The sequence below is a fragment of the Vicugna pacos genome, chromosome 4 (genome assembly GCF_048564905.1).
Source record: "Vicugna pacos chromosome 4, VicPac4, whole genome shotgun sequence".
Classification (NCBI taxonomy): domain Eukaryota; kingdom Metazoa; phylum Chordata; class Mammalia; order Artiodactyla; family Camelidae; genus Vicugna; species Vicugna pacos.
Genome location: NC_132990.1, coordinates 20,414,747 through 20,434,750, shown reverse-complemented (window position 1 = coordinate 20,434,750; position 20,004 = coordinate 20,414,747). Strand labels below are relative to the sequence as shown.

Below are 20,004 nucleotides of genomic sequence, written 5' to 3'. Positions count from 1 at the left end.
AAATTAGACACTATACCAGTGCGAAAAGATTATATGTTGACATTCCCAGATTCATCACAACATTCCCAACTCACAGGAAATCAATAATCAAAAAAAAAAGAAAGAAAGAAAGAAAAAGAAAAGAAAATTTAAAATGCAGTATCTCATTACAGCAGAATTTTTTCACAAAAATAAAAATGAAAAAGCTGCAACCAAAGTAAATCTCTGAGTGTCTCATTTGTTAGTCAAGCAAGGAAAGTGCTTTACTGCTGGTGAGTTAAATCATATTTGATTGCAGTAGCTAAAGAAATGTTTCCGGAGAAAATAAACTTGTTTAAGACTAGTAATCTTTCATTGAGAACAGGTGATTGAAGAGTGGACCCTGAAAGCAACATCAATAGTTAATTAAAAAACAAAGTAAATGATTTCCACTGGTTTTCCTTAGCTCTTGATGAGTTGACAGATGTTACTAATACTGTTCAGTACATTATTTATTTAAGGAGTCAATGAATTTGCAGTGACTGAAGAGTCAACCTCTATAAATTGTCTGCATGCAACACTATAGATGAGAAAATTTTCAAAGAAGTTGAGAAAACTTTAATTCAGTACAACCTGAAGTGGAATCTGCTAAGGTGAGTTACAACTGATGGTGATAAAAATACGTGTGGAGCAGACAAGTCTAACTTGGACAAATTTATAAAGCTTGTGAAAAGTTAGGTATTTGAAACCTGTGGTTAATCAATGTGCTGTTCATCAGTGGGTCATTTGCAGAAAAGTGTTTCAAATAACCGTGCTTTTGAACCAGTAGTCTTCATGGTGAACTTCTACTCCGGCAGACTTAACAATCATCATTTCTGTGAACTTTCATCAAAAATGGGAGCTGAATAGTTTGACTTGTCCTACCACACAGCAGTTTGATGGCTTAGCAGTGGTAAAGTTTCATTGTAACTTTTGAATTTAGGCCTGGGACTGAATTTTTTTGGAATGAGAACTTCCCTTAATCACTTTCATTGACCACTGATTGGTTTTGAAAATTAGCTTTTGCTGTAGACTTGGTCGTGTTTCTCCATATAAAATTGCAAGGCAAACAGTACTTACATGTAAATGTTATGCTGTGGAAAAATCATTTTAACAACAACAAATGCTGTCTGAATCACAAGTAATGTCAAGCTGTTTAATACACTCCCTGTGCTGTCAAAGTTTTAAAAAGAAGCAAGATCTTCATTCCCACAGAAATTTGCAGGAGACATATTTTCTAAGCTCAAACTGCAGCTCCAACAGCATTTTTGGATCTCAATGCAAGTGGAAAAGAAATTTCCATATTTCAAAATCCATTTAACTTTACAGTTGAAGATCTTCCACCTAACCTTCACTTGGAAGTGATTAATCTGCAATATAATGACATGGTAATTGGCAAGTACCAAGAGAAGAATCTAATAGAATTCTGTAAATAACTTCCAAGTGATAAATATGCTCAATTAAAATCATACTCTCATAGGCTGATATTAGTTTTGGGCCATATCTATCTGTATAAAGATATTTTCAACGACAAAATGCATAAAACCTCATTATCGATCAGCGTTAACAGATGAATATTTGGAACTGATTTTGATGACAGGGAATACTAACTTTGAATCCCAGTTAAACTGAGTATTATCCTCTAACAATGAATTCCATTCTTCTCATTAGCAGACCTGTATTACAGATGACTGTACTCTATTATTATTATTACACTTTGGAGTTCACCAATAAAAATTTTGTAGAAATTTTTTTTCTTTTTATTTAAGTTTGTATACAATATCCTCAATTTGGCTTCTTGGCTCACAAATCAAAAATATTTACTTTCTGGCTCATTACAGAAAAAAAAATGCGCCGACCTCTGGTTTAGATCAATCGTGTTCTATCCCCTGGGAATGAGAACATTGTTGGGACAAATAAAAATTGGTATTGTTTTAACACAGGAATTCCATCAAAATAATGTATGTTGATATTAGCAAAGATCTGATAGTGTCTCCTGAGTAAGAAGAGTGATCGGCTACAGTTAGTACAGACACATGGCCGTACCATCCCTATTGCTCCAGCTGACATTGACGTGTGAATGAGGCTATGCTAGACCAGCCAAGCTGCCAGCTGACTGCAGACATATAAGTAGATTCAGGAAGGACCAGCAAAAGCCAGCCTGTATCAGAAGAATTGCCTAGGCAACCCACAGGATACAGAGAATAAATAAATGCTTGTGATTTTTTTTTAAAGGGAGCTAGTCTTTTTATCAGCATCATTTACTCATGCTCATTTTATTGTATCCCCCTTTAAAAGACCTACTTCTTTTGCTTTGTTAAAAAAACCCCAAAATTCCTCAATTCCCAACCCCATAGTGTGGCAAAATGCTCCAAGATTAAATTATGTAATCACATTGCAAAATAATAATGCATCTACCTTTCAGCAGCCTTATGCAAACTGGTATTTGATTTTATCTACTCAGATTTAATGTTTCTGCAACGCACAACAGCCTTTTATGTGACTTTGTGAGATGCCCTGAAAAGAGCCTTTTTTTTTTTCAGTTTTGAGATATAGTGGATCCTGTATTCTTAGGCACCAAAGCCAAAGAGTACATCCCTGGCATTTGAGCTTGTAGATCAAGTCCATGGCTGTAACCGTTTTGCGCTTGGAGTCCTCTGCATAAGTAACTGTATCCTGGATCATGTTCTTTAGAAAGACTTTGAGCACCCTGTTGGTCTCCCCCTGGATTAGGCTGGAGATGCATTTAAGGTCCCCACACTGGGCCAGACACTGGATGATCTTCCTGACCCCTGGACCTGTCCACGGTGCTTGGCCCCTCTTTTCCTTAGGTCTTTTCCACCCTTACTTGACTAGACATGATTGCTTTTGCAATCTAAATGTTTGTGATTTTAAGCCATTAAGTTCTGGGGTGATTTGTTACATAGCCAAAACAAACTATTGTAGGTGATCAAGGTAAATGGACGAGATTTCTCCCTTTTGCCTCTTCTCTGTGCCCAAAGAAACTGATCTGTGTGAACTGCATCATTGGTTTCCCTTGTTTCAGAAGATCAGAAAGACAGAAGAAAATGAGCGACGTCAAGGTATTAATTTCTGGGCTTTCTCCCTGTCCGGTCACTGTGGACTGGTTTTGTTCTTTGTCCAAAGGTCCCAATTCATGTCATGTAGTCCCTATGTACACAAGCTTCTCCATATTTGGTAACTACTCCTTCTTCTTGTCTCTTTAGGCTCAGAGGTGATTTGGGGGGCCCCAATGTTCCTGAGTCTCCCTTGTGATCTCTTTATCCATGCCCACACCTTTGTTTATAGTCCCTTAGTAAACTCTCCTCCAATTTTCCTAATTTGATTGTACCATCTGTTTCCTGCTGGGCTCCTGATTGAGAGAGTAGGCCTTATCCAGGAGGTAACATCTCGGCAAAGACTTGAATGACTCAATGAATGAGTCATGATAACACATGGGAGGAGGTGCCAAGATCCTGCAGCAGCAAGGAGGCAGGGTGATCAGAATGGAGTGAGCTGGGGTGAGTGTAGAAGGCAAGGTCAAAGATGAATAGGCTGTGTGTGTGTGTGTGTGTTGGGGATGGAGGTGCATGGTGCAGGCAGTCAAATCATGTATAGCTTGTTGATCTTTGTAAGGACTTTGGCTTCTACTCTAAAAGAAATGGGGAGCCACTGGAGCCACGTACTCACATCTAATTAAATCTAATAAGACTACTTTCTGTTACGCGTCGACAGTGGAGCTCTGTGACTCAGTTCTGAATTTCTCCTCCCAGTCATGCCTGCTGATGAATGCGTGGGCGTGTTGAGCTAGCCCAGCATGCCTGGGCCTGAGTTCAAGGCTTTGTGCCTCTCCTGATGCTGTGGGGGACATGACCTTCTCTTACAGTGCAGGATTCAGACTACAGTGTCTTTTTTTGTTAGCATATTCTTTTCAGTTCAGTTAATGATTTGGGAGTGGACACATTTTTCTTATTCTCTTTCTTTTTTTGTTGTTGTTAAAGTCAATAGGCCCTTCTATACTGACTTCAAAAAGTGTACTTATCTAAAGGGTCTGGCATAATAGAGAACTAACTGCTTAACTACTTCAGGGGTAACAATACAAGGAGTTTAACCGAGAAATGCTGGCTGCCTGCTTACCTCTGCAAAGCGGTGTGGTTTGTCTTGAATTTTTAAAAGGCAAAGAGTCATTTGCATGTATAATCTAAGCCAATCCAGATAATAATATACTGATTGAAAGCCCATTTTAATCCTTCAATTGAAATTTCCATCTGTGCTGGGTCTTTCAGTATTAAGTCTAGATTATCCTCTGCAGGTTACATGAATGAAGTTGATTTTCCTCCCACTGCCCCCATGGGGGTCCACTCTCTCAGTGCTGTTTCTCAAAAATTCTCCCCAGGCTGACTCCATGTATGTGTATCAGACATGGGTGTGCCCTACTCAATCAAACTGATCTTTCCCAGGTCTTACCTCAATCAAAATGTAACACAGAGTAGCTGTATTCCCTCAGGCCCCATTCTCTGTTTTCAGCTCAGAAGAAAATCAAGCTTCTTAGCTAATCTGATTAATGAAGCAGGAAGGAGACTACTCTTCCTGGCTACCAACACAGCTGGCTTATTAGAACCAGTGCTAATCTTTGCTGTCTAACCACGATCCTGATTATTTTTTAAATTTGTTATTATTACTTCTAAACATTTCTAGCCCCGCTCATGAAATGGGCTGTTCCAATGGGTATGCAGTAGAAAGAGAACTGGACTTTGTTCCTCCGCAATCTTAATTTCCCTTGCTGTCAATTGACAATTAAACTAAATCAGTAAAACATCAAAAAAATTTAAGAACCAACATAGGATCTTAAGGTCATTAAAGTAAACAAAACCCCCAACAACTTAACCTACTAATTATTAAAAAAGAACATTCTTAACAGAAAAAAATCAAAGCATAATCTCAAAAAGAACGGTTCTTTACATTTAATAAATTTATTTTTATGGAAACTTAATACATTGTATGTATGTATGTATGTATTTATCATTTTAGCCCTTGTCAGTGAAAACTTTGTCATAGACTGGCAGCCTCTGCCATACTTTCTGGTTCTAAAACTCTATACCTCTAGTCTTGTCCAAATAAATCTGACGACTGACTTGGCCTCCAGGATGAGCTGGCTCCTTGAGGCTCTGGATTGTGTATTTCATTTTGCTGTCTCTCCTGTCTAGCATAGGGCCTGATATAGCAATAGGTTAAATAAATTAAAAGGTCAAATAATCCTCTCTGAAATACAGTCATGTATGGAAGGAGTATATCCCAGAAGTAGAGTGAGTATATCCCAGAAGAGGGTGAGCCCTTGTGCTTCTGGCCTAGCCCAAGATCTGCAGCAAGTTGTCAAGTCAGTTTTAGGCTCTTGGTTTAACAGCCTAAGTCATTCCATCCTGCGCAAAAACAGAATCAATGGGAAGTGTCAAAAGTGGAAAATCTCAGACTCACCATCATTCTTTAAATGTGTGTTTCCCTATTTACTCCTAAAACCAGACTTTCTATAACAGAGGCAGTCCTTTATTTATTGAGAGCCAGGGTGCCTAGATTCAAATTTTGGCTTTGCCACTAGCTAGGTACATATCCTTGATCATGCTGCTTTACTCCCGTGTCTGTTTCCTTATTTATAAAATGTGGTAATAACTGTACCTGCTTCATAAAGTTGGATTAAATGAGTTGATATACATTGAAAGGTGCTGTTCACACAGTTAAATGTTCAATTACAGTTTTGAGAAATGTATCTCAAGAAATATGGGAATAGAAGAATTTTTAAAAAGAATTAAAATGGTCCTAAAGAGGTGCTGATGTATTTGAAATTATTAAGACTGAAGGAGAATATCATCAAAGTCCATAAAATCAAGAAGGCAGTTATAAACCGTGTAACAGTCCTTTTTCTCAAAGGATAACAGATTGAATACATAAATAGGTTCAAAATTAATTTAGGTAAATTCTTACAGAGTGAATGCATAATAGATTATTGAGAGAACTCAAGATGGTCTGCAGTATATAATTACTTTTCTAAAGTGGAGTATAGGACCCAAATCTTTCTTACAAATGAGAAGTGGAACTTCTTGTTAGCACGTTACAAAAAAACTTTGGAAATATAGAAAAACACGAATGCCAAGGCTCTACAGCAGAGCTATTAAATCAGAATCTGTAGAAACTGGGCCCAGGCAATAGTATCTTTTAAAAAAGCTCCCCAAATGCTTATAAAGGTTCACCAGGTTTTAGAAACTGCCGGCTAAGCCAGGTTCTCTAGAGCAACTTGTCTTAACTATTTCGTCTTATATATTAATTTCCGTTTCTGTTATCCACAATCAGAATTTCATTCCTTCATAATCTCGTTTTTTCCTGCTGCCTCTTTTAGCTTTTGTTCCATTGCGCCAGGTGTCTTATAGCCTTCCCATGAAAATGCATGTTCATACACGGGTGGACACTCAAGTATTAGACAAAAATAACAACAATAATGGTAACAGTTACGTGGGCCAGGTCTTCCCAGATTAAATCGGCAGAAATGCCTGGGCTAGAACAACCTGTATGACTATCCAACAGGTGGACATGCCAGTGTAGCATCAAGAGCTGCAATGTTCTGTGTTGGCCAGGTGAAGTATGGACCCCAAAGAGCAGCTACAAGAAGAACAAAGAGGCAAGTCTGCGGTCTGTATTAAATTTTCTGAATCCTAATGTTATCCTATTATAATATGTAATGTACTTTTTTTTTTTCCAGGAAACAAAATCTCCAAATACCAAGAAGCTGCTTTGCATCACCAAAAGCTGCACAGGGACACGATGTAGTAGCATCTCCAGGCAGATTCCTTTAATCTGCCTTCCCTTGGGCTAACTCCCGACTGCGGCGCAGCCCTACAGCCAGCACTTGCGCGTGTGGCCCTTCTTGCCCCGTCCGCTGCGGAGGAGCTGAGCCTCCCACGCAGCCTTCCAGCCGCAGTGCGCGGCCTTGGCCTTGGAAGCGCGTGCGCGCGAACGAGGAAGGACGGGCCGAAGTTGGAGGAGGCGGGGCAAGCCCTTGCAGTCTGCAGTCCATTGGCTGTCTCTCTGTAGTCCCCGCCCCCGGGCGTTCGAGACGGCGGGGCGGGCCACGTCAGGCAGCCGGCGCGGGGCTGAGCTTGTGGCAGAAGGGAGGTAAGCTTTGTGGGTGGCAGGCGGCGGGCTGCGGGCCGCTGCCCCCTGCACAGAGGCCGCCGGATTGTACCCGCCTGTGGCCTGACTCAGCTTGCGTGGAGGAGGGCTGAGGCCCTGTGGGCCTGGAGCTTTGATGGGAGATGGGGCAGTGGAGCATGTGGTGACAGGGCCGCGTCGCGGTGTGGGGCGTCCAGGAAAGGGACAGGTCTCGCCATTTGCACTCGTCCTGTCCTGGCTGCGTTCTGAACTCCGGAAGGACTAGGCCTTCTGCGTTAGAGAACTCCCGGAGGCCTGGGTGGGGCCGGCTTTGGTGCCTGAGGTGGGGCTCAGCGGGATTCTGACTCGGAAACAGGTCGGCGTGATCCTTGCGTACCTTCCTGCAGCAGGTTGCAGGCATCCCACTCTCCCCTGACCAATTCCCTAGTCGAAGGCAGCACTGGGGATTCCAGCCGTGTCCTGGGGTGACTGTCTTCTCCTAATTCCCAGTGACTCGCGCATATCCTGTCCACTTATTAGGAAAGGCTTTTTGGGTGAGCAGGGCCTGTTTCCAGACCTCAGTTCTGTCCTCACTTGTAGGAATTACCTGAAGAAATAGTATCTCTCTCTCTCTCTCTCTCTCTCTGTAAATCTGTATATCACATACATGTATGAATGTATGTCTCTCTCTCTCTCTCTGTAAATCTGTATATCACATACATGTATGAATGTATGTTGTGAAATGTCTGTAACAGCTTTGCAGAGACTTGCAATTGCGTTGCCCCTAATCTCCATGAGTTTTGATTTCTGCCATGGCATTCTGATCCCTCAGTTTAGTTTCTGAATTTTGAGCTTCCAAAATCAATGAAGTCATGCGATGAAGTAACATGCAACCAGTCATTCATCTGTTCAACACACTTTTTTGATGTGTTCCTTGATAGTCAGGGTCTTATGCCATAAACTGAAATGGGCATTCCCTGCCTTTTCTCCCTGTTTATCTGCTAGTTTTATTGTCTAGATTTGATGGTTCAATTTCAGGTTCTAGAGTGAGGTACAGAAGCTTATGATCCTGTGTCATGAATGAGAGCTCTTCTGGGACTTCATTCAGTTTTCCTTACTTTTATCTGTGGTAAGCCTCAGACAAAATTAAGCCTGAGGCATAATTTTGCTAAGTATCACTAAAGACTCTAGGTCTCAGGTACCTATCTGGAAAGTGAGGGGATAGAGTTAGAAGTATTCAGTACTTTTGAGATGTTCGAGGACAGCATGGGCAAATGGCTTGTTTACTGAAATATGTTAACATTTGAAGTGACCATTTTAAAAGCCCTGGGTATATTTTAAGATGATATGTTTTACTCTTCCTGAATCTGTCCATATTCACTTTTTGACTAGCAAGAAAGTGCATGTTTACAGTTTTGATTCACATCCAGTTCCTGCACCCAAATCACTATGACTCATCTAAAATTTGAAGTGTAATAATCAGGAGCTTTTTAATGTTACACTTAAAGGTAAGATGTAAAAACATTGGATAAGAATGCAATTTTCAAAGCATTTTGACTTGCTTTAGTAGATTAGTAATAACCAAAACCTGTGCCTTGCTTATTTGCTTATGGTTAATGGTAGGTAGTTGTCATCACCTGGCTAATGTCTTTCAATATCATGTCTATGTTAACATTTGTTTTGTAAACCTAGAATTTACTGGATTTTAATTGATTGCTGCCTCCAGTTGAGAACTAGTGACCAAAAATTAATCATTTGAGAATAAAAATGCCCATAGAGATGTAACAGTAGTTTTTCTTTTGTTGATTGATTGATGGTACTTATTAAGTAAATCATTTGGCCTTCCTGCAGGTGTGAAATTTCTAGACTAGTTCTTCTGAAGACGTAATATTCATAGCCTTGTGATACTTTTTGAATATTATTCACAAACCATTAGGTGAATTAAATTGTTTATATCACTACTAGGGGTTTGGAAAACTTAAGAAAGTAGAACTTTTCAAAATTTTACGTTTGTTAGATCTTTTTAGTTCTAGAAATGGAGCAGATCAAGATGGGAAGACTGAGGAGAAATGCAAGAGCTGAGGCATGAAATCTAAGGGGAGTCTTCTAGTTTAAAATTTGGGGAGAAAAATACAATGAAAAATACAATTATAACTATATTTGGAAGAAATGTAAGGAAATAATAGTGTCAGGATTATTAATGGGTCTTTAGCAAAACTTGATGTTAATATTGCTTGGTTTATAACAATGAGCTTCGTTTACCTCCGAGGAGAAACTGAGGGTGATAGTTTAAACTTTGATCAAGTGGGCAATAGATGTTTCTTTAGGAAGTGTGAAATCTGTTAAGTATTGTATATTTTTAAAAAAGTACTTGAGACCTAGAGATGAGTAATATAATGAAATATGGTATGATTATATAAATATAATGCAAATCTGTGATTAACAATTAGTGGTAAATTGGATAGAGGTTGTATGTACTATTTCCACATATAGGAAATGAATTTGCTAAGCTAATAGGACAAGGGATGTATGTCAGTTTTCTCCCATTTAAATTATTTGAAACACATTTTTCAAGCTATGTGGAAGATCCCATCTATTTTCAAACAATAGATTGAATATTTTTGTTTTTATATATTGGGTCTGCAAAGTACTTCTGGCCTCATATTTTTTCATCTATTCCAGTCCACACTGGAAGTAATAAAATTGCATTTATCATTTTTACATTTTGTTAATTTATATTGGCTTTCATTCAGTTAGCTTGAGTTAGTTTTAGTTTTATGTATTTTGAACGCATTTTAAAAGCTGTGACATTAAATACTCTATAATTTTCCATTATTTATGAAGGGAAAACATTTCTTTAGGCCCAAGGAAGTTGAGAATGCAAACTGCTTAGATAGTTTGTTATTATTTATTTAAAGACTTATGATTTCAATCTCTGGAGAACAATGATGCATTCCCCTCAGGCTTCTAAACTGAAGATTTCAATTCTTTCTGGTGTATTAGAACATATCCTCTGATCTCTTTTTGGTCAGATAAGTGACTGCTTGCTAATCTGGCTGATAAGCATGTTGAACAAATGTTATAATTGTGAATGTTGAACTTTATAGTTTTCTTGTGAGGTTTTCTGGCTGGCAGAGTGTACCTTTCTCTCCTCTCATGACAAACCTTTTTCTTTGGCCTTGCTCCTTTCAGAATTTACTTTCAGTGTTACTCTGACAATCATTGAACAGGTTGGATTATGTGATCAAACCTTAAGTTTTTAACATGTGTGATTAGGACGAAACGTGGAGGGAGTGGAGGAAACTTCTTATTAAAGTTATTTTGAATTGTTGAAACATTTAAGTAAATGGAATTTTTTAAAGAGTCCTAAATGTTGCAGATATTGTATTCATTATTTAATTTTTCATTCAGCAAAGGTAGAACATCTACTGTGGTCCCAAGGCCCTAACTTTTCTTTAAGGAATTTATAGTATTGCTTGGAAGCGATAGATGAGGCCAAAATATGATGAGATAAATATTACAATTAGATGTATGCATCAAGTACTGTGAAGGACAGAGGAAAACTATGTTAGTGTGAGATTTTAGAAGATTCAGAGAAGGCTTTCTGGAAGAATTTTCATTTGAACTGAATTTTGAAAGCAAGTAGGAATTAGTTTGTGAGGATAGTGAACAAGGCTTTGGAGGCACAAGAAGGAAGTAAGGCCAAATGGACAGGTTCGGGACAAAACAGACTCTTAATGTATTAAGGATAGAAAAGAGAGATGAGGTTTAATAAATAAACAAAGGCCAAATAATAAAAGACCCTCTTCCCTACCACTTGAAAGATTTAGAATATCATCTTTGAGGCTGTGGTGGTCCAAGGGGGAAACGATTTTAAGTGGAGGAAAGTTAAGATTAGTTATATGTGGCAATGTGTGGAATGAATTGTAGTGGAGCAAGGCTAGTTGTGCAGGTGAGATAGAACTCCAAAGTATGCAGTGGGGCTTGAGAGAATAGGATGGATTCAAAATACACTGAGAGGATGAAGTTGGTGCCTAGTTTGATATCTGGGATGAGGAAAAGGTAGAGTCAAGGATGCCTCCTAGGTTTGTGACTTTCTATGATGAGAATCACATGAGGATTATCAGGTGTATAGGAGAATAAAACTGGTTTCTTGATCATGCCTTTAGGTCATACAGTTGGTGCTGTTCAGTGGGCAGTTGGCTGCATTGGTCTGGGGATAAGGAACGGGAGTCTAGGCTATCTAGAGATTAAAATGTTATCAGCATATAAGTGATAGTTAAAACAGTGTTAAGAATGGATGTGATACCTGAGAGAGAGTGTCTGTGGAATAAGAAAGAATGTAAAGCAGAAGAGAAACTCGGGGAAGCACTACCATAGAAGGAAGATGATCCAATGAAAAAGACTGAGAAGAACAGCCTAATGACAGTGGGGCTCTAGAAGGCAAGGTGGGGGAGAATTTGAGAAGGAGAGAATGGTCAGCTGTCAGATGCCGTCGTGAATGGAAGTGAGAGCTGACTGGAGATTTGGGGAAGGTTTACCAGTCAGGCAAGGAGCATTCGTTGTAATAATACTAGTTCATATAATTGTATGAATTTCTGTAACAAAATCAGTAGAACTAGAGACTATGAATCGTTGGAAAGATTCAGTATTTAGACTTTGTTTCGTACCTATGGTAGGAATGCAAGAGACTTCTAAGTGTTGACAAGATGGTGGTCGAAGTGATGGAAGGTGAGGTTTAGACTGGATAGAGGTGGGGACCAGGCCAGGAGAAGGCTGAAAGATTGAGAGAAAATAATTGGTTCAAGGAATTAGAAGCCTGGGTATACAAGGGTGGGTGGGTTCAAGGGAGATAGCTGATTGGATAGAAGTACTCTGGAGTTAGAGTGGAATATTGCAGTTTTAGATGTTAGGGTGCTGACGGAGTGTAGGGTTTGGCCATGGATGTAGATGGCTGGAATGGAGGTGATAGGAAGGTGTTCAAGAACAATGATGTGGTGTGTGGGATGAATCATCCAGCTAGACACTGACGTGAGAGGGTTGTGTACCCAGCATGGAGAGAGAGGCTGTGAGATATAGCCTTGTATGCTTTCTGAGGTTTTAGATTGCCTGTGTTGGTGACCAGCATATAAGAGAAATGAAGATATTTGGATGCATGTCCTCAAAGGTCTGGGGGTAAATGGTATGGAAATATTCCTCTAGGCCTTGAAGCTTGGGAGAATGAAGCTTCACAGAAGTGGCCAGCTGAGAAGAAAAGTCCAGTTTCCATAGGCTGAGGAGGTAGGGGAAGCATCTAATAAGAAAGCTCGCTGACCATGGTGTCAGAGTCCAAAAGGTTGAGGCTATTTAGTGTGTAGTGAAGAGGAAGGCAGCTTAGAAAGGAGTTAGACTTTGCAAGGGTGACAGAGTTTTTTTTGGAAGCATATGGCTGGCTTTGAAGTTACAAATAGTAGTTGGGATTTAAGTTTTGATGAAGCTCCCTGTTACCAACTTTACCCATCAAATCATTCTAATTTCTGCAGTAGGACAGCAGGTATAGTACTAATTCCAGTTTTACAAATAACATATGTCTCCATTGAGTATTTGTTACTTGTCAGAGAAAGGAGAAGCTTTTTGCACCCCTTTTTTGACCTTTGGGCTTCCAAAATATTTTGGCAAATACAGTTGACCCTTGGACAACATGGGTGTGAACTGAGCGGGTCCCCTTACACTTGTATTTTTTTTTTTTTCAATAAATGTGTGCTACAGTACTGCATGATCCATGGTTGGTTGGCTGCATGGACAAGGAACCGTGGATAGGGAGGGCTGACTGTAAAGTCATGTGTGAGTTTTCCACTGCACGGAGAGTCAGCGCCCCGACTCCCACCCCACCCCTGCCTTGTCAGAGCCGTCTACACTTTTCATCACCTGTGACAACTCTCCTCTACTAGGATGCCTGGAAGGTTATGCTGAACATTTTAAGGTTGATTCTGTGGTCTTGGAGGTGTGAAAAATGCCTTGATGCTAATGACAGTTGCCATGGGTGTGGGAGGTGGGCGCACCTGCATTTACCTCTGATTTCCCTCCTGTTATTTTAGGAACTATTTTAGAGTCTGGTGGAATAATCTCCGTGTTTCTCACTCACGCATAAGATCCCATTCCTTTCACCTCCTCCGAGATTTGGCTCCCACATATCTCTCTCCTGCAAGATCACAGTTTCTCTCATTACTGGATTATTCCCTTCAGCATATAAACATGCCATTATTTCTCCTATCTTAAAATAATTACTCTTTCTTTACCCCATTTCCTCCTTATGCCACCACATAATTTCTTTTCCCCTTTATGGCAAAGCTTATACTTATATGCCCAATTACTTTCCCCCCTTTCTTAAACTCACTTTCATTAGGCTTTCTCCCTTCCTATTCAAAAGAAAAAAAAATTGCTTCCCTCAAAGTCACTAGTGACTTTAATTTTGCAAATTCCGGAGTTCTGTTTTTAATCCTTATCTGTTACTGTACCTATTGTTACCCCCCCAACTTTACTGAGCTACGGTTGATGCATAACAGTGTGTAAGTTTAAGGTGCAACATGTTGATTTAATACTTTGAGAAAATGCAATGTGATTTCTGTCATACGATTAGCCACCACCTCTATCCTCTCACAAAGTTACCATTTCTTATCAGCATTTTTGGAAACAGTTGATCACTCTCAGCTTCTTGAAACACTTTCTTCCCTCATTATCAAAGATGCTACAATTCCTGGTTTTCCTCCCACCCAACTGCTCCTTTTCAACTCCTTTCCTAGTTCTTTCTTATCTTTCTGACCTCTTAACATTGGCATGCTCCTTGACTCAGTCCTCATAGTCCCTAAATTGTATAATTCAGTTTTTAAATATTAGCTTTAAATACTAATAATACCCTATTGGCCCCCAAATTTATATATATATTTTTTGCCTGGACCTTTTCCTTTGAACTCCAGACTCTATATCCAGATGCCTACTTATTTCTATTTGGATGACTAACAGAAATCTCAAATTCAATTCCTGATTTTTTTTTTCTATCCCTGCTTCACCTATGATCTTCCCTATCTCAGTTAATGGAAATTTATCTTTTCCGTGGCTCAGGCCAAACACTTGGGTGTCATCCTTGAATCCTCTCTTTATCTTTCACAATTCACACATAAACTAGTAAGAAAGTCTGCTGACTGTATCTTCAAAATCTATCTAGAATCTGAATACTTCTCACTACCCACTGCTCTCACCCTAGCCTAAGCCTCCGTTGTCTATGTTCTTGATGTTATAACAGCCTCTAATCAGTTACCCATTACCCCCCCCACCCCTCCAGAATTTAGTGGCTTAAAACACAGACATTTATTAGTTTATGATTCTGGGATTGGCAGTTTGGATTGGGCTGGGAGAGATTGGGGTAGGGGACAGTTCTTATGCTGGTCTTGCCTGGGCTCAGTCATGTAGCAAAAGGGGACTGGTAGGTTTGGAGACTTCAGCTAGGATGGCTTTCTGTGCTCCACGTGGTCCAGTAAGCTGTCCCTTGCTTCTTAACATGGTGGTCTAGTAGAGACAGGAGAGCAAGAGGAAGCTGCATGCCTTTTGAGACCTACACTAAGAATTCCCGCAACTTCACTTCCCTGCCTTTGGTCAGAGCAGTCACAATGATAGCCCAAATCCAAGGGGGTGGAGAAACAGACTACTTGTGAGAGGAGCAGCAAAGCCACTTTGTAAAGAAATGTGTATCCAGGAATTGGGAAGAGTGGGGCCATTTTTTTTGCAATCTAGCATAGCCTTCTAACTGGTCTTTTCTATAATTCTCTTTGTCCTCTACCATGTTGTCAGCAGAGTAGCCAAAGTGATTATTTTGAAAACATAAGTTAAGATTTCTTCCTTCTTCCAGAACCCTCTGATGGCTTCCCATTGCCACCCAAAGTAAAAGGCCAAGTCTTTGCTGTGGCCTGTGAGGCTTGCCACCATCCGACCCCTTTGTTGCCTCTCCAGCTTCATTTCCATCTGCTCTCCCCCTCACTCACTAAATCTGCCCCATTAACCTCCATGCTGTTCCTTAAACCTCCCAGGCTTGCTCTCATCATGGCTTTTGCCATGTATTTCTTTCTGCCTAGAATCCTCTCCTCTGAGTCAATGGATTCCTTCTTCACCTCCTTTAAGTCCTAGCTTATGTGTCACCTATGCGAGCCTTTCTTAGACCATCCTCTTTAAAATTGGAACCCTTTCTAATACTATCTATTCCCCTTCCCTGGTTTACTTTGTACGTAGTGCTTATGCAATGCTGTACCATTTACACTTTGGCTTATTCTTGTCTTCCCTTCTCTAGCAATGTAATCCCCTATAAAGGCACGGATGTATTCTTCGCTTTTAAAAACATCCTATTGTGAAAAATCTCAGATACACACATAAATAGGGACTATTAGTAAATGAACTTAAAATCAACATTTTGTTGATCTTGTTTTTTTCTCTCCTAACATTTTGTTCCTCTGACTTTTTCTTTAAAAAGTAGTTATCTTTAATTAATAAGGACTTTTTATTTTGAATGTAGTTACTATGTCATTATCACACCTAACAAAATTAACAGATTCCTTATTATTATCTGACACTCAGTCATATTTCAGAATTTCTCAGTTGTGCTAAGAGTGTCTTATTATAGTTGATTTATCGTAATCAGAATCCAATTAATGTTCCCAAATTGTATTTGGTTATTACGTCTCTTAAGTCCCTCATACTATAGTAGTTCCTCTACCCCTTCGTTTTCCCATGCCATTGATTTGTTGGAGAAAAAGGGTCACTAGTTGTATAAAATGTCCCAAATTCTGAACTTACTACTCTGCCAGTGTTTTTGTTTGCCTTGTTCCTTTATGGCTTTCGTTTCCTATAGGTTAGTAGTTAAATAGAGCTGTGTGTACATGGTTTGAATTTTTTCAGGCAAGAATATTCTTAAGAGTGTTTTCTGTATGTCTTCTTATTCCATCACATCATAAGGACACAATGTCTGGTCTTCTCACTTTTAGTGATGCTAAGATGAATCAGTGGGTTCAGGCTAGGATCATTCTGATCCTTCTAATTTGGAGTTCCCAACATCCCTTAACCTTGTTGTTTTAGCAGCAATTGATGACTCATTCACAAATCAATTAGATATTAACACAGTGACTTCATGTCTTTAAAGTTTTTTTTTAAAGAAATGAATACATTTTAATTTTCTTCATTTCTGTTTATAGTTTCACTGCACAACCAATTTTCCCCCTCCCTGCTCCCTGAATCCAAAATTTGCTCGCATTCACAATGCCTTCAGCATGTATTAAACATTTAACATAAAGCTTGGAGGGAGATGTGAAGTGGAATGGACAGTGAAGGCTGGGGGGTTGGGGAGGTAAGGATTATCTACCCACCTACCTAGTAATTTACCTGGCTCCCCTCCCTCCTTTCTATCTCTTTTTACTTTGTGAGATTTTAAGCTATGTTGGACAGTTAGGGTTTAGCAGGCCACTGAGGCCTCATGGGGTTTGGAAAGTGGGACATGTGCTGACGGCAGCATTGGTATTGGGTTTGAGTTGAATGTAAATCCAGGCTAGAGCTAAGCATACAACTTTTGCCATTTGTTGTGTTATAATAAAGGTTGGCTTCGAGTAAAATTGAGAAGATGAAACTTGTGCTCTCTGCACTTGGCACTCTTTTGTCGGGTAGCCTTTCCTTGCTGACATAGACAAAAGTAAATTGCACCCCATGGATTTAGGAGACTCGCACATTGCTGCATTATTTTGGAAACAAATGAAAGACTCCTTTGGTCTCCTGCATCTCAGTGTACGACTGCATCTTTCTTTCAGCTGACTGAACCAGAAACCTTGGAGTCATCCTTCAGTCTTCTTACATCCCACATCCAATCCATGTGTAAATTCTGTCAAAAGATATGTAAAGTCTGACCTCTTCTCACCATCTCCACTGCTCTTCTTGTCCAAGGCAACATGGTTTCTTTCCTGGATTATTGCCATAGCTCTGTAACTTCTCCCTTTTTCCATCCTTGCCTTCTTAGGGTCTATTTCTAGAGAAGCCAGAATGACCTTTTTAAAATGACAGTCATGTATGCCAGCCCCTTCTCCCAAATCCTCTAGGACTGCCTGTCCCACTCAGGACCATTCAGAGCCCACAGTGTCTACAGAGGCTTATGTCATCTGGCTCCCCGCTTTACTCTGTCCCTTCTCACTGCTCAGCTTACTCACTTGCACAAACCACACCGGTGTCCTTGGTCTCCCCTGAACTTGCCACACAAGCTCATACCTCAAAGTTATTGCCCTTAGTGTTCCTTCTGCCTAGAATACTCATTATTTCCTTCAGGTCTTTATCCAGATGTCACTGTATCAGAAAGACCTTCTTTGTTCTTTGACAGACGAGAAAAAGACCTATAAAGACCTCCCTAAAATTTATCTATTGATCGCAACTTTTTTTTTTTAGGTATTATGTCATATATGCATTTGAAAAATTTAAAGAAAAATTAAACTCTTAGTACTATAATTTAAGGAATTAAAAATAACTATCCTTTATAAAGTTTCAGTTATGCTAGATGGATAAATTCTAAAGATCTGCTGTACAGCATGGTGCCTATTGTTAACAGTATGGTACTGTGCATTCCAAAAAAACAAAACCAAAAAAGGACACAAACAAACTTTGGAAGGTGTCCTTGGTTGTGGTGATGGTATCATGGGTGTTTGCACATGTCCAAATTCATCAAATTGCACCCATTAAATATATGCATTTCTTTGTATATCAATTATACTTCAGTAAATCTGTTAAAAAAAAAAACCCTCTGTTGACTGAGGCCAACATACTTAGTTAAAATGAGATTGGAGGAAGACACTAGAGGAACACTTAATTTTTTTTCAGGGACGGATAGATTAATCTCTTGGCAAACAACTTAGAATCAAAGGTAATTCTGTTAGCTTAGTTGTTTGGAACTCTGCAGGACCATTATAGCATCTAATAACTCAAAGGTGTGACTTTCTCATTAAATAGCTCTTAATAAGCAGTGTAATTGGATCAAGTGAGACTTTTTTATCTTGGTATGTGTTGTGGTGAAACTGCTTTTTAGACAATGATAAAAGACGATGGTTTCAAGAGAATAAATAAGATCACTAATTTTTTTATTGAGACTAAAAATTGATCTTAAATTTTTCTTTGAAGACAATTAATAATTTTTATTTAATGTAAAAAAATAAACATGTGCCCATTGTAGGGAAAAATTAAATGTAGCAAATTTAAGGAGTGAGTGTAATTGTATGTAATCAGTCATCAACTTATTAACCAGAAATGAACCTAACATTTTTGCATATTCACTTTTTTCCCCTTTCTATATATATGTCTAACTGTGTCTTTCTATAGTTTAAACTTGGTTGTGTTTATGATTATGTATAAGAATTTCTTTCCATTATTAAAACTCTTTGTAAATGTTTTACGTTACTAATCAATATTTTACCAATTTAGCTTACCTTTTAGATCAATCAGTGAATAACTTTACACAAAAGATGCTTGCTTTTAAGTCTTTTGTATTCTTATACATTCAAAATGGGAGGTGAGACGCTTGTGGTCCTGGGGAATATGCTGATTCTGCCTTATTTCTGTGGCTTTGCTCCGGAGCTGATCTGGGCCTTAAGGACCTTTATATCAGTTTGGAGGTAAGCCAGGTTGGGAGCAATTTCAGAAATAGGGTTTGATTTTGGACTGAGAGGCAGAAGTAGTCTTTGAGGTTGAAATGAAGCTCTTTGAACATCGGCTTCATTGTGACTTGTTGGCTCACCACTGTTCCAGTCATTTACTTCCAACACAGTGCTGAAAAGTTCCATTGAACCTGAACATGTGAAAATTGTATGTATTGTTCTTAAAACTTGTGAAATGAAAAATAGTTCTCACGAGGAGCTAGATGTTCCTCCTCCTGCCCACCCCCTCTCCTTCCTCCTCCTCTTTCTCTTCTCCTTACTCTCCTCCTTCTCCTTCTTCTTCATGTAATTCTTAACTTTATCTGAAAGACATTCTGCACACTGTACTCTGCCAGCTGGGTATCAGCAGTTCATTGCAAGATCTTTTCTATTTCTTGAATATGCTGCTTGGTGTCTATACTAATGTGAAAGGATTTACTAATGATCTTCTGCCCAGGATGGTTGTGAAGGTTAACTAATATCTGATTATTAAGCACCCTACAAATAAAAACAGCCGTGAATAATACTAGCTGTATAATGGAAAAATAGTAAGTGTTACTTCTTTAGGTAATTATATGTTTAAAATGCCTTTTACCCCAGTGGGAAATAACACAGAGGTGATGCTGTGGGTTTTTAAAGGGTTGTAATATAGAGCAGATTAAGAGCATAGCTATGATAAATAATAGCTGTCAACTGAAGCATTCATGTAAAACTTACGATGTATTCAAGTAACAAAGACCCATTTTCCATCTCAATTAGATTCAGCTGGAAACAGTAAAGAACCAGTCTTGTGAGCTTTTACATGTGTTCTTTGACCTTTTATTTTTTTAAAGAAAATGTACCAAAATGAATAACTGTGTAACGAAATCTCACTAATTTGGATTCCGCTGATTTGGGATTTGGACTTGGCTGAAGTTCATCTTTAAACTATGTATACAAAAGTATTTGCTCAGTTAAAAAAAAAATGAGCTGGGAGAAAACGGTCTGTCTAAAAAGAACTAATTACTTTCAAACCCTTAATGTGTTGATAACTGAATTTGGTTACTGTATTAATTTAAAAATAAAGTTGTTTACAAATTTATTTTTTCACTTCTGGTTCTTATTAATTTACTTTGGTCTTTGTTTCATGAGTCTTAATTAGTGAGAAAGATTTGGATATGGATTCTTGTCTATTTCTTTC

At 39.0% G+C, this 20,004-nt stretch overlaps 1 protein-coding gene across 2 annotated transcripts in view; it reads left to right on the top strand.

Moving 5' to 3' along the window:
• Positions 1-7,104: 7,104 nt before the first annotated feature.
• The window catches only part of FOCAD (focadhesin), a 235,946-nt gene continuing 223,046 nt past the window's right edge, over positions 7,105-20,004 (top strand). Inside the window, exon 1 of one of the 2 annotated variants that reach the window (XM_006208259.4) lies at positions 7,105-7,161. The gene's annotated coding sequence lies outside the window, so the exon portion shown is untranslated. Of the gene's footprint in view, positions 7,162-8,527; positions 8,646-20,004 lie in introns of those variants that run through there. The other variant, XM_072959321.1, reaches the window with a different exon arrangement.